This window comes from Hordeum vulgare, chromosome 7H, assembly GCF_904849725.1.
Source record: "Hordeum vulgare subsp. vulgare chromosome 7H, MorexV3_pseudomolecules_assembly, whole genome shotgun sequence".
NCBI classification, from domain to species: domain Eukaryota; kingdom Viridiplantae; phylum Streptophyta; class Magnoliopsida; order Poales; family Poaceae; genus Hordeum; species Hordeum vulgare.
The window spans coordinates 439,678,862-439,693,941 of record NC_058524.1 but is presented as its reverse complement, the minus strand read 5'-3'; positions in this window follow the sequence as shown (position 1 = coordinate 439,693,941).

Sequence of the window (15,080 nt, the reverse complement as noted above, 5' to 3'; positions counted from 1 at the left end):
CCTACAAACTGACCTTCGAGGTCTTTCCAAGGAAATATTTGAGTCAGAAGATATTGAAACTACCTCTGCATCTTCAACATCACTTTCAACATCATCCCGTGGGAATAAGTTGAGTGATTAGAACAGCATGTGGCACAATAAGGGGACAATCTAGACATTTACCTCAGATAGTTCTTCAATGTTTTGTGACTCGCCCACAACAGATGACTCGCCTACACCTGTTATGGTTTTCTTCTTATTCTTTGCAGCAGTCTTGACCCTTTGAACATGCGGCTTTACTGGTCTATGCTTCTAGAAGGGCGCGTTTTTCTACATCAGGGGAAGTTAGTTCTATAAGGAACAAAGGGAATACCAAATAAGGCTGGTGAATGTTGGATATATTTACCTCAGGAGCCGGATTGAGGATGCACAATGGTTTCAGAGCAATTTTGGAACATGCTTCTTTGGGCTCACCACATAATTTATTCACAAGGCTATTAACTTCTTCACAGTCAAGCATTACATTGGTGAAGCTTGAGCATTGTTTAAGTCGCCATTATAATGGCACATCAGCTCATCCCGGTGGATTAAGGGCACAATGCGCCATTCCAACGAGCATCTGATCAAGTCAACTTCAGTCAAGCCGTTGGCATTCAAAGCTCTCAGTTTTACCGAGACAAAGGTGTGGGCGGCTCGTTCTTCCGGGGTGAGTGCACCGGGGAGCTCGAAATCCATTGGAAGACGCTCTTCTATGAAACCCGTCAAAGGATTTTCCTGAGCCGGTGTGGTATTATTGAAATAAAACCAAGTTTTTTCCCAACCCTTGGGGTGATTGGGTAAGGTGATAGCAGGAAAACCACACTCAAGCCGCCTCTGGATTGTGACTCCGCCGAGTTCTAAGCTGGGGCCATCAACCTCTTTTGTTTGGTGGTTCAAGTAGAAGAACTCCCTAAATAAGGGAACGGTGGGTACTATCCCTAGGTATGCCTCACAGAAGACTTGAAACTGGTATAAATTACTGACTGAGTTCGGACCTAGATCTTAGGGGTAAAGGTTGTACAAGTTGAGAGCTTCCCGGCAGAATATCTAACTAGGGGAGAGAAACCTCGTTCTATATGATTAGTGAAAACCACAACCTCTCCTTCGGTGGGTTGAAGTCACTCTTCCCCAGCGGCGGCTCTCCATCCGATCATCTCCTTAGAAGACAGGGTCCCTACTAACACGCATCGCTGCAGGGCGGCATCACCAACTTCAGAGGGTAACCAGTCACATTTTGATGGTTTCGACATGTGGACAGGACCAGGAAGGAAATATGCTACATAAGTATGGCTAGCAGATTATTCCAATGAACAAAAAACTGTTTGGAGAAACAAGCAGAAAGGAAGTTCATAATATTTGAGTCGCCTTAATGAAAAAGGCGGTTCACGAAGATGGCGAGTTAAAAAATGTCTAACCAATCAGCGTGAGAGTGACAATGATTTATGGAGGAACTGTGATATCAGATTCCACTAAGTACTGGACAAACAATTTTCTACCAAAGTATATAGACAGACAGATCTTCCAATGGTGCGGAAAAAAGAATTTAACAGTCCTAGGCGACAGTAAAACATGGGACAGCAATAACTAGTGTTCATGAGTTTCTCACAAAAAGTCCAAGAAATTTATGCGAGATTCAGATTTATATTCTTTCTGCGAGTTATCGTTGGGCAAGCTTTTCATCAATAAGTCAAATAGATCTGTAATGGCGATAGCTATAGGATGAACCCTATGAGCTCTGTTGAACTACAGTGGGCAACCTAGGCAGATCCAGTACAAGAAACAAAGCCTTACCTTATAGCGTTGATGCAGGTGGAAGAAGCTTGCGTTTTGGTGCAAAAGACGGGCGGTGGCGGAGCCCTCGTACCATAGTTCTCAACGATGCGAGGCGCAGCGGCGACGCGATATATACTTGAACCCGAGGTAGAAAATGAAGAAGAGGAGAAGGGTAAGGGTAAAAGAGATATCTGTAGCGACCCGACTCAAAACGAGTCAAGCCTCTGTGTTTCTGTGCCATCCCTAGATCAGTATGCTGGCACACACATTACATCAATGTATATATCAAAGTGCAATCACATGTAAAATAGCGTAAAACTGATATATACCTTAAATATCTCAGCAGAAGCAGTCAAGGGAGTGGAATCCCAATAAACACCAATGGCAAGTTGAGTGTAGACCGTAACCCTGAATCGTACTCTTACTCGTCGAAGAAAAATATCTTCAACATAAAACGTTGCAGCCGTGTAGGTCAGCATATTGAATATGCCGGCAAGTCACATAAGAGAGGGGTGAAAAATAATCATCTATACTATATGCATATATGGCAGGTGGGGCTATAAGTTTTTAGCGAAAAGCAAGTTTTCTCCTACATCAAGAGAGGGCTAAAAGCAAAATGTTACTACATTGTTGGTTGTTAACGAGATGGTTCCGCCAACCAGTTCTCGTACCCGAGTTGTCAATAATTACCCTCATCAAATATATTGAATGGTGTTGAGAAATCCAGATAACTTCAGTTCCTTTGGCTCAAGTTGTCCATGACCGTGGACACGGCTAATCGATTAGGTTTGAGTACTCTGTAGAGTTTTGCACACGTTCCCTACAAGATTTGATCGCCTCCGTGTATGTCCTCGTACTTCAGGGTGTTTGAAGACCGGATGATCAAAACACGGTCTTTCAATGGGTCCCTCTGAATCCCTGTCGGTGCCCATCCATTCCTACCGTTCTTCTACATCTGCTAGCACAGCCTGTCCAGAGTCGCCGCGTTGTCCAACCAAGCCAGAGCCCATAATGACTTGTGGCTGTGCAGGTAAGCCTTGGGTCTTGAAAATATCCGTCCGTCTCTTTGAGCCTGGGTGAAGCGTTCCGCAGGATGACATGGCCGTCCCCAGCATCCCGGGCATCCACTGGGTTCTCCAAGGAGCCGATCAACCGTCCTTCACCCAGAGTTGCATTGCGTCTGAGGTCTTGAAAATCTTGTCTTAACCGGTCTTGATTATTAAACAACCTCGCATCACTCGTGTTATGCACTCAACCGAAATCCCGTCTACTCAAGCTTAGCATTATGAAATTTGTCGTCCGGGGGCCAAGTATCGGGGTTGTTGTGTGCCTACCACATGATACTACAATCTATACTAAAATTTCCAAGTTCCTAAGGAGCATGCAATTGGGCATAGGATGGTAGAACTACGATGCATAAAACATAGGTGATAGTATGATCAAAGTGACTTGCCTGGTGATGCTGACGAAGAAGAATTTCTCGAGAACATAACTTGATAGACTACTCGTCACTCTCCGATGAAATCTATATAACAAATATATCATTCACATAAGAACTCATACTAGCAATCGTTCTAGCAATCAAAACAAAAGAGAGAGCGAATAGGAAACCGAAAGAAACTTCAAATAAGACTAGGGAGTCTTCTACTACGTCAAACACTAAATAGTTTTGTCTAACAGAAAATAATAACAAGGAACTAAGATATAAGTTTAACTAAGATAAAAATAAAGTATTTTCGCAAAACTATTTGAAGGTATTCCCAAACGGGATTTGAAACAATGCGGAAACCAATTGCAAGTTACTAAGGAACTAGAATTGATTTCATGAAAACAAATAAAAATAAAATAAAAACTTGTTGCAAAACTACTGTTTATCTAACAGAAACAAAACATAATATTTGTGAAATAATAAAGAAAATATTTTAAAACAAAGATAGAAAAGGAATTAGCCGAAATCCTAAAAGAGGTGAAACAGAAATTGTTTCACATGAAACAGTGAGCTAAAATACTTAAACAAATCTGAAATTTTGACCACTGATAAATAAGATCACTAGTGATCAGTACCAAAAAGAATCAAATTAAAATCTATTTTTTAAACTCCTGGAATAGGCAAAAGAAGGTTTAAACTAAATCTGATCTAACTTATATTTGAAAATTTCAAACTTAGACAAATTATATGTTTTTAAAAACTACAGGAAATTTTTGAGCTACTGGAAAAAGAATCACTATCATTGCACTTCGGGATCAAAAGTTGTGGCCAAAACAAAACAGAAACTTTCTGTTTTTGCAAATTAGACAGAAAAACTGAAGCTAACTAGTAACTAACAGAGGGGTACACGTGGCATGTTACTATTGGCTGCGGGGGGTGTTTGTTGCAAGATTAGGAGCAAACGGCCGAGGACTAGCAAAACTTGCTGGCTAAAACATAAGTGAATTAAAAACCGCCGGTTTTCTACTCTAAACCGAAGAGGTATCCTAAGAATCTAATCTACACCCTCTAATAAAGATCTAATGGCTACAAAAGAAAAAAAGAAAACAACAGAGAAGAGGAGACTCTACCGTGTTGTGGAGGTTACTCTGGCGAGGAAGACGGTCGCCGGCAAGGGGAGAGCTCCGGGGGGGCGGTGGAGGAGATGGGGCGGCGGCGGTGGTGGTCCTCCGGCGAAGGGAGGCGTCGGGCGGAGCAAGGGCGGCTCGGGTGCTGCTCCCAGGGGTGCAGCCGAAGGTTGCAGGGGCTCGGGCTCCGGCGGGGCTGCTGCAGAGGGCCTGGGGCGGCGGCTTGTCGGGGTTAGGGTGGGAACGGGGGCGGCAGGGGTGGGGAGTATATATAGGCCAGGGGGAGAGGAAAGGAAGGAGAGAGGTGCATCGGGGAAGGAAATCCCGAGTTCCTGGGAGGGCTCGGTGTCGGGTTGAAAATAGGAAGGGGAGGAAGAAGATGACCGACGGGGGGGGGGGGGGGGAAAGGTTGGCCAGTGGGCCCATCGGGCAGAGAGAGAGAGTGGGGAAGGAAAGGGAGGATCGGCCGAGATCTAAGGGATTCATTCCCTCGGACTGTGGGATTCGGCCCATGATCTATTAAACGCTCAGGGCGGCGGCTTCCAAAAAGAAAAACTTTCCTATTTTTAAACCTTTTTCCGAATCAGAAAAATAAAAGCGAATAAAAGGAAAGTAAATCAAAATATTAATATACGGTATTATATACCAAAAAAATCAGAAAAATATCCTCTACCCGAATAACATTTTTCCAAAGCAAAAATAAAAACTTTAAAAAAATGTTTTTTTTCAGAAATTCCTCAAAATGCTTTATTTTCTTTTTGCAATTATTTTTGCAATAAACTTTGTATTTGCTTGGCTCAAATATTTCAGAAATTGCCCGCACTTTGGAGGGTCATTTTCCTCTGCTCTCTCTCTTGCGTGCAAGAGAGTATTTCTCCGGGCATTTCTCGCACGAAGAAAACGAATGGAAATGCAAAAACAATTCGAATGCAAATATCCCCGTTCAAATTATTTATAGTTGAAGAAGTCATGTCATCTTCTCTCTTTGCTTTTAAAAGATTGAAGTTGAATTCACCGGAGAAGGTGTTGGAGCATATATCTCCATATGTGGTTTTGGTACTTGATGACAATTCCTATGGACTAATGGTTGCCTTAAGTTACATTTATAGGATTTGTCCATAGGCACTTCTTGAAGTCCATCTGTTGGGTTCAAGGAGTTTATATGATGACCAAGATGGTATTCAAGGTATTATCCAAAGAATGGTCATAGAGACACATGGTTGATCAAGATCTCAGACAAAGAGTAAATCAAGATGATCAACACACAAAGCGTACAAGATGTACCGAGAGGGATCAAGTGATCCCATGGTATGGATTTGTCCATAGGCACTTCTTGAAGTCCATCAGTTGGGTTCAAGGAGTTTATATGATGACCAAGATGGTATTCAAGGTATTATCCAAAGAATGGTCATAGAGACACATGGTTGATCAAGATCTCAGACAAAGAGTAAATCAAGATGATCAACACACAAAGCGTGCAAGATGTACCGAGAGGGATCAAGTGATCCCATGGTATGGTAAGCATTGTCCATTACGTGTTTGTGTACTAACTCATGGTCTTCGTGAGAGTTCTATGTGGGGGTTAGGTGTGTTTACATGGGCTTGCGTCAAAGGGAAGATCTCATACAACCCATGGAGTATGACGTCAAGTTGTGATCATCATCAATGGTTGATCAAGATCTTAGACAAAGAGTAAATCAAGATGATCAACACACAAAGCGTACAAGATGTATCGAGAGGGATCAAGTGATCCCATGGTATGGTAAGCATTGTCCATTACGTGTTTGTGTACTAACCCATGGTCTTCGTGAGAGTTCTATGTGGGGGTTAGGTGTGTTTCCATGGGCTTGCGTCAAAGGGAAGATCTCATACAACCCATGGAGTATGACGTCAAGTTGTGATCGTCATCAAGATTGCGATGTGCAAGTTCAAGTGGATCAGCACGAAGATAGCATGCTTGAAGCTTGCCGTCCATTGTGGTGGCAATGGACTTGTGAAGATATGTTGAAGAGTGGCTCACCCATAGTGAGTATGGGGGAGAAATCAACTAGTCTTCATCAAGCCAACACAATCAAGAAAGGTGGTCCATCTTGAGGAAGCCAAGATCATCATCATCTAGCTCAAGAGGACGAGGTGCAAGGTATAGATTTGCCCTTGATAGGTTTTCTGGTTAGGATAGATTGTTGTTCTATCAAGGGGGGCTCTCAAGTGAGTAGCTTGATCGTACTTCTTGGTTCTTGTTTGGTGTTTCTCTATGTGAGTTTTAGTGCTTATGGTCATCTTCGTGACAAGCTCGAGTTCATCGAAAACGGAGTCCATATGCATCTACTATGATGTTTTCGATGTTGGAGTTTTTGCCGGTTCTTCATTCATAGAGATCTCACATCTCTAGATCTTTGGCATATTCATAACCGCATGGTCTTAAGATTTCCAACAAGCTTGGGTTTGGATAGCCCTTGTCGTCCTGAATCCAACAAGCTTGGGTTTGCTCGATTCGGAACTCGTATGCGAAAGTTATGGCTGTTTCAGTGGCGAGCGGTAGTACCGCTGGACCTAGCGGTAGTACCGCTGGAGTTGGCGGTAGTACCGCTGGCCCTAGCGGTAGTACCGCTGACTGGCGGTAGTACCGCCCTTGGTCAGCAGTAGTACCATTCGAGGAGCTTAGTACCGCCTGCCTAGCGGTTGTTCGTGGACGGACCTTTTTGCGAAGACTTTCTTGGCGGTGGTAGTGTCGTTGCACTACCATGGGCCCAGCGGTAGTACCGCTGGGGCCAGCGGAAGTACCGCTGGAGTGCCAGCGGTAGTACCGCTGCAGCCATCGGTAGTACCGCTGGAGCTCGGGCAGAAAGTGGGGGTAACGGTCTGATTCCTTCCCCCACTATATAAAGGGGGTCTTCTTCCCCCTTGGTCTTATCCATCCGTTGAGCTCTTGTTCTATCTCCATTGTTGACATTCTTAGAGCTTGATTACTCTCTATCCCTCCAATTATTCTTGCTTGTTCTTGAGGGAAAAGAGAGAGGAGATCTAGATCCACATCTCCACCAATCACTTTCTCCTCTATGTGAGGGGAACCCCTTGGATCTTGATCTTGGAGTTCTTTGTGAGCTCCTTGTTCTTCCTCTCATATTTCTCCATAGCTTTTGTTGTTGTGGAGGGATTTGAGTGTGAGGGACTTGACCACTTCATGTGTTCTTGCCATTGCATTAGTTGCATCGGTTTGAGTTCTCCACGGTGATACGTGGAAGTGAGAAGTTGAGAAGCTTACTACCTTTGGTACTTAGTACCCTTGATATTGTTCTTCGTGGATGCTTTGGCGTCCTAGAAGCTTGGTGGTGTCTCGGAGCTCAATCAGTGTGGTGTGAAGCTCCGGGAAGCGTCGGGGTCTCCAATTAGGTTGTGGAGATTGCCCCGAGCAATTTGTACGGGTACCGGTAACCGCCCCCAAGGGTTGCCACGTGTACGGGTTCGGTGACCGCCCCCAAGGGTTGCCATTTGTATGGGTTCGGTGACCGCCCTCAAGGGTCCCTTAGTGGAATCACGGCATCTTGCATTGTGCGAGGGCGTGAGGAGATTACGGTGGCCTTAGTGGCATCTTGGGGAGCATTGTGCCTCCACATCGCTCTAACGGAGATTAGCATCCGCAAGGGTGTGAACTTCGGGATACATCATCGTCTCCCCGTGCCTCGGTTATCTCTTACCCGAACCCTTTACTTATGCACTTTACTTTGTTATAGACATATTCTTTATTGTAATATATCTTCACTTAGTTGTTTATCTTGCTTAGCATAAGTTGTTGGTGCACATAGGTGAGCCTAGTTGTTTGTAGGTTTTGTGCTTGACATATTAAACGATTAGTTTTATTCCGCATTTGTTCAAGCCTAAACCTTAACTATTTTAAAGCGCCTATTCACCCCCCTCTAGGCGACATCCACGTCCTTTTCAGAAGGGGAAAGTCATTTTATTCCCTCTCATTCAAAAGTTTCGAAAAGTTTCAAATTTCACACAAGTTTCAATGACTCAGGCAACCAACAAACAATCAATCTAGTAATTATATTAACATTCCAAAATTTATAATTTTGGGATGTTACAAACTACCACACTTAAAATGATTCTCGTCCTCGAGATTCGAAGAGGCTAGAAAGAAAGGTTAGGGTTTGGGGGTCTTCTAACAATTCCAATCTCCGGCAAGGTGGAATGCTACCACACTTAAAATGGGAGATACTGGTCCCTCAAAATGCGTTAACGATGCTCTGGGGTTTTGGCAACTGACATCGCACAGTCTTCATATTAAATCCTTTGGTGATGCTCTCCCGTTGATATAAGCTTCTTCCCTCACTAGGTCTTCTTAACTGACAGTCTCGTGGTCAATTCTAAATAACATATCGATGGTTCTCGTGGCGGTCTACCATTTGTGGTTATCCTGCAGAGAGAGGGGTCTTGGTTTCATCCTCACCGTAAATTTCCTACGCGTCACAACAGGTGCCATGTACATGGGCTTTTCTTATACCATTCTAAGGCTTAAACAAAAGCTTCAAAGAACGTCATCTCTCACTATAGGTAAGTCTCTCAGATTTACCATTTCGAATAGCAAGATAAATGATAAGAGTAAGTCGTCATGGTGATCAATCCATTCCGCACCCAAATCATTTCTTTGTATAAGGTTTAGCGAATCTCGCATCCTAACACTTGGGCATCCTCACAAGTGTTGCAGAATTTCTCTTGTCCACGAACGAAGTTCGGATAATCCATTGGTTCTGCAAGCTGGACGAAACATCTATCGTATCTTCACAACTCTCAGGTTGTTGTATGCTCCTAAGAAAACGTTTGCTGATCCATCATAGGTTCTTCCATAAATCATATCCATTTCATAATCAATCCTTTATTACATCCTTAATTTCTTATCAAAAAGTCCAATTCAAAGGTACTCTATTACGATTTCTGCCATCCACATTGTTTGGTATGGTCGAGCATTTCTGCCAACTTTATTCATCTGCCTCTCTTGGAGGTACTTTAGTTCCACTCGAACTTTCCGAGGTGCTCCTTGAAATCATCCATCTTTTGCTTCATCATGGTGGCCATTAGCTTCATCTCCATCATCTCCGCACGTACTTCGCTCAGGTATTCCTGGGTATGACGGAGTCTTGCTTCAAGGATTTCTCCGATCTGACGTATGGCTTCCATGGCAGCTTCATGAACCGCATCAAAGAAGGTTGCTCGTGGTACACGTGAAATGAAGAAGTATTGCCCCATAGTCTTTGGACAAACTCCTTTCACATGGTGGAGGTGTACTTCCACGTACCAAAGTTCCACTCCATTTTCCATGAATGGGTAGCCTTTGTAGACTGCATCTCCTTCGAGGTGAATGTGCTTCATCATGTCCTTCAGGATTTTTGGGTAATCATGATCACTGGTCAGGGTCATGATCGTTTCTGGGCCCTTGAGGAATGACTCGTAGAGAGTTGTCATCTGCAGGTGTCAGTAAATAGGTACTCAGAGGAATGTATGTGTCTCCTTGGTAATCCTGGTGCATTCCTACTTAGTGGATCCTGTGGGGTTTACCGATTACTACCACACTTAAATGAATTATACTCATGCCTGCATAGACCATATTTTCTCATATCCTCATAATTGTTCAGAGAGCTTTGCTCGTAGAGAAACAACGCATACATTTTCAACATAGACAATCATGAGACAATAAATTCCCTTTATTCATGATGTTATTACAATCTCAGGGACTTCTGTTACAAAAATTTCACTCCATGATCTCATGAAAAACAAGAGTGCTTCAGATTACACTTATTGCCATGGTCAAAACTTAACTACTCCATTCTACCTTTCTTCCATTGTGGACAATCGTTGGCAAAATGTCCTGCTTCCTTGCGACAAAAACAAATGATTTGTGACAAGTCTCGAGGCTTCTTAGCTTCTGCTTTTGCTCCTTGGATTCCCGGCTTCCTTCCTGAGCACATGTATTTGTGGTGGCCAAATTTCATACACTTGTAACATCTGACATGACTCAGGTCTATGTCTGCAGAGATTTGGTTCTTCCGAGGGTACTTTTTCTTCTTTCCGGACTCCTTTATTTTGGCCAGTTCTTCTATTTTAGGTGGATCAAACTCCATTTCTTCCGTCGGGAAGTTTCCCAGATACTCTTGGCTTCTCTTCGTGCAGTCCTATGAATAATGTCCTTCTTCTCCACATGAGTAGCATGCATTGGAGAAAAATCTGGTCAGACCTTGTCCATCAGGGTCTTCAATATATTCTATCATCACCGGTTCTTCCAGAATCTTCTTCTTGGTGGTTTCCTTCACTGCATCTTTCTGCTGCTTGACAACTTGTTGTACCTTGGGGTAAATGTGACACTGAGCTGGGTAGTGGGTGGTTCCTTCACAAAGGAAACAAGTCACCTGACTACTTGGGCACTCCTAAGCTGGGTGATTTTCTTCACAATGAGTGCATCCATCCGTGAGTTCTTCCTGGGTGTGTCCTATTTCTCCACAGATCTTGCATGCACAAGTCTTCTCCTTCGGATTATCATAGCCCTTCTGAATGAGACGGGATCTTAACAGAGTCTTCTTGAATTCGTCCCAACTTTCTTCTCCACTAAATCCTTGTATGGCATGATGCAGTTTCCACCAGATAGTAACACTTTGGGTAAAGTACTGGAGAGCGTGTTCCACATCATACTTCCTTGAGATCAAGTTACTCCCGAAGTGGTTCTCCATGTTCTGAATCCATATTTCAGCCTCCAGCGGGGTCATTGGTCCAGAGACTACAAGTCCAGCTTCATACTCCATCTGGTAGGGTTGAGGTTTTGGGGATGAGACGGGTAAGAGAGGGAGGGAGATACACACAATACAAACAATATTTTTTTGAGAATGGATTGTAGTTGTGGCCGTCGGAAAACACACACCAATGACGGCTCACAATTCATCGTATCTAACGTTGGTATATAACAGGGGTTTGGACTTCTAATGGTCATATAATTATTCGGACACTTCAGGGTCTTCGAGTTCTTCGGGTCTTGAGAGTATTCTATTGGTGTAGCTTCAATTCTTCAAACGCGTGCTGAAATCCTCTTTACTTTGAAGTAGAACTCCGTTGATCCTTCATGAGGTCAAAGGGGTAAGGGTATTGTCTAACTATTGGAGGTGAGAGAGAACATTTGATGAAATCAGAAGAGATGAGAAGTAAAAGGTGTTCTTTTGAAAATAAAATTTTGAGAGATCCTATCCTAAGAAATTTCCAGTTTCTAGGGTCACGTCCTACAGTCAACATGTGCTTTGATACCATTTCTGTAGCGACCCGACTCAAAACGAGTCAAGCCTCTGTGTTTCTGTGCCATCCCTGGATCAGTATGCTGGCACACACAGTACATCAATGTATATATCAAAGTGCAATCACATGTAAAATAACGTAAAACTGATATATACCTTAAATATCTCAGCGGAAGTGGTCAAGGGAGTGGAGTCCCAATAAACACCAACGACAAGTTGAGTGTAGACCGTAACCCTTAATCGTACTCTTACTCGTCGAAGAAAAATATCTGCAACATAAAATGTTGCAGCCGTGTAGGTCAGCATATTGAATATGCCGGCAAGTCACATAAGAGAGGGGTGAAAAATAATCATCTATACTATATGCATATATGGAAGGTGGGGCTATAAGTTTTTAGCGAAAAGCAAGTTTTCTCCTACATCAAGAGAGGGCTAAAAGCAAAATGTTACTACATTGTTGGTTGTTAACGAGATGGTTCCGCCAACCAGTCCTCGTACCTGAGTTGTCAATAATTAACCTCATCATATATATTTAATGGTGTTGAGAAATCCAGATAACTTCAGTTCCTTTGGCTCAAGTTGTCCATGACCGTGGACACGGCTAATCGATTAGGTTTAATTACTCTGTAGAGTTTTGCACACGTTCCCCACAAGATTTGATCGCCTCCGTGTATGTCCTCGTACTTCAGGGTGTTTGAAGACCGGATGATCAAAACATGGTATTTCAACGGGTCCCTCTGAATCCATGTCGGTGCCCATCCATTCCTACCGTTCTTCTACATCTGATAGCACCGCCTGTCCAGAGTCGCCGCGTTGTCCAACCAAGCCAGAGCCCATAATGACTTGTGGCTGTGCAGGTAAGCCTTGGGTCTTGAAAATATCCGTCCGTCTCTTTGAGCCTGGGTGAAGCTTTTTGCAGGATGACATGGCCATCCCCAGCATCCCGGGCATCCACTGGGTTCTCCAGGGAGTCGATCAACCGCCCTTCACCCAGAGTTGCATTGCGTCCGAGGTCTTGAAAATCTTGTCTTAACCGGTCTGGATTATTAAATCAACCTCGCATCACTCGTGTTATGCACTCAACCGAAATCCCATCTACTCAAGCTTAGCATTATGAAATTTGTCGTCCCGGGGCCAAGTATCGGGGTTGTTGTGTGCCTACCACATGATACTACAATCTATACTAAAATTTCCAAGTACCTAAGGAGCATGCAATTGGGCATAGGATGGTAGAACTACGATGCATAAAACATAGGTGATAGTATGATCAAAGTGACTTGCCTGGTGATGTTGACGAAGAAGAATTTCTCGAGAAAATAACTTGATAGACTACTCATCACTCTCCGATGAAATCTATATAACAAACATATCATTCACATAAGCACTCATACTAGCAATCGTTCTAGCAATCAAAACAAAAGAGAGAGCGAATAGGAAACCGAAAGAAACTTCAAATAAGACTAGGGGGTCTTCTACTACGTCAAACACTAAATAGTTTTGTCTAACAGAAAATAATAACAAGGAACTAAGATATAAGTTTAACTAAGACAAAAATAAAGTATTTTTCGCAAAACTATTTGAAGGTATTCCCAAACGGGATTTGAAACAATGCAGAAACCAATTGCAAGTTACTAAGGAACTAGAATTGATTTCATGAAAACAAATAAAAATAAAATAAAAACTTGTAGCAAAACTACTGTTTATCTAACAGAAACAAAACATAATGTTTCTGAAATAATAAAGAAAATATTTTAAAGCAAAGATAGAAAAGGAATTAGCCGAAATCCTAAAAGAGGTGAAACAGAAATTGTTTCACATGAAACAGTGAGCTAAAATACTTAAACAAATCTGAAATTTTTACCACTGATAAATAAGATCACTAGTGATCAGTACCAAAAAGAATCAAATTAAAATCTATTTTTAAACTCCTGGAATAGGCAAAACAAGGTTTAAACTAAATCTGATCTAACTTATATTTGAAAATTTCAAACATAGACAAATTATATTTTTTTGAAAAACTACAGGAAATTTTTGAGCTACTGGAAAAAGAATCACTATCATTGGACTTCGGGATCCAAAGTTGTGGCCAAAACAAAACAGAAACTTTCTGTTGTTGCAAATTAGACAGAAAAACTGAAGCTAACTAGTAACTAACAGAGGGGTACACGTGGCATGTTACTATAGGCTGCGGGGGGTGTTTGTTGCAAGATTAGGAGCAAATGGCCGAGGACTAGCAAAACTTGCTGGCTAAAACATAAGTGAATTAAAAACCGCCGGTTTTCTACTCTAAACCGAAGAGGTATCCTAAGAATCTAATCTACACCCTCTAATAAAGATCTAATGGCTACAAAAGAAAAAAAAGAAAAAAACAGAGAAGAGGAGAGTCTACCGTGCTGTGGAGGTTACTCCGGCGAGGAAGATGGTCGCCGGCGAGGGGAGAGCTCCGGGGGGCGGTGGAGGTGACGGGGCGGCGGCGGTGGTGGTCCTCCGGCGAAGGGGAGGCGTCGGGCGGAGCGAGGGCGGCTCGGGTGCTGCTCCCAGGGGGGCAGCCGAAGGTTGCAGGGGCTCGGGCTCCGGCGGGGCTGCTGCACAGGGCCTGGGGCGGCGGCTTGTCGGGGTTAGGGTGGGAACGGGGGCGGCCGGGGGTGGGGAGTATATATAGGCCAGGGGGGAGAGGAAAGGAAGGAGATAGGTGCATCGGGGAAGGAAATCCCGAGTTCCTGGGAGGGCTCGGTGTCGGGTTGAAAATAGGAAGGGGAGGGAGAAGATGACCGACGGGGGGGGGGGGGGGGGGGAAGGCCGGCTAGTGGGCCCATCGGGCAGAGAGAGAGAGTGGGGAAGGAAAGGGGGGATCGGCCGAGATCTAAGGGATTCATTCCCTCGGACTGTGGGATTCGGCCCATGATCTATTAAACGCTCAGGGCGGCGGCTTCCAAAAAGAAAAACTTTCCTATTTTTAAACCTTTTTCCGAATCAGAAAAATAAAAGCGAATAAAAGGAAAGTAAATCAAAATATTAATATAGGGTATTATATACCAAAAAAATCAGAAAAATATCATCTACCCGAATAACATTTTTCCAAAGCAAAAATAAAAACTTTAAAAAAAATGTTTTTTCAGAAATTCCTCAAAATGCTTTATTTTCTTTTTGCAATTATTTTTGCAATAAACTTTGTATTTTCTTGGCTCAAATATTTCAGAAATTTCCCGCACTTTGGAGGGTCATTTTCCTCCGCTCTCTCTCTTGCGTGCAAGAGAGTATTTCTCCGGGCATTTCTCGCACGAAGAAAATGAATGGAAATGCTAAAACAATTCGAATGCAAATATCTCCGTTCAAATTATTTATAGTTGAAGAAGTCATGTCATCTTCTCTCTTTGCTTTTAAAAGATTGAAGTTGAATTCACTGGAGAAGGGGAAAGTCATTTTATTCCCTCTCATTCAAAAGTTTTGAAAAGT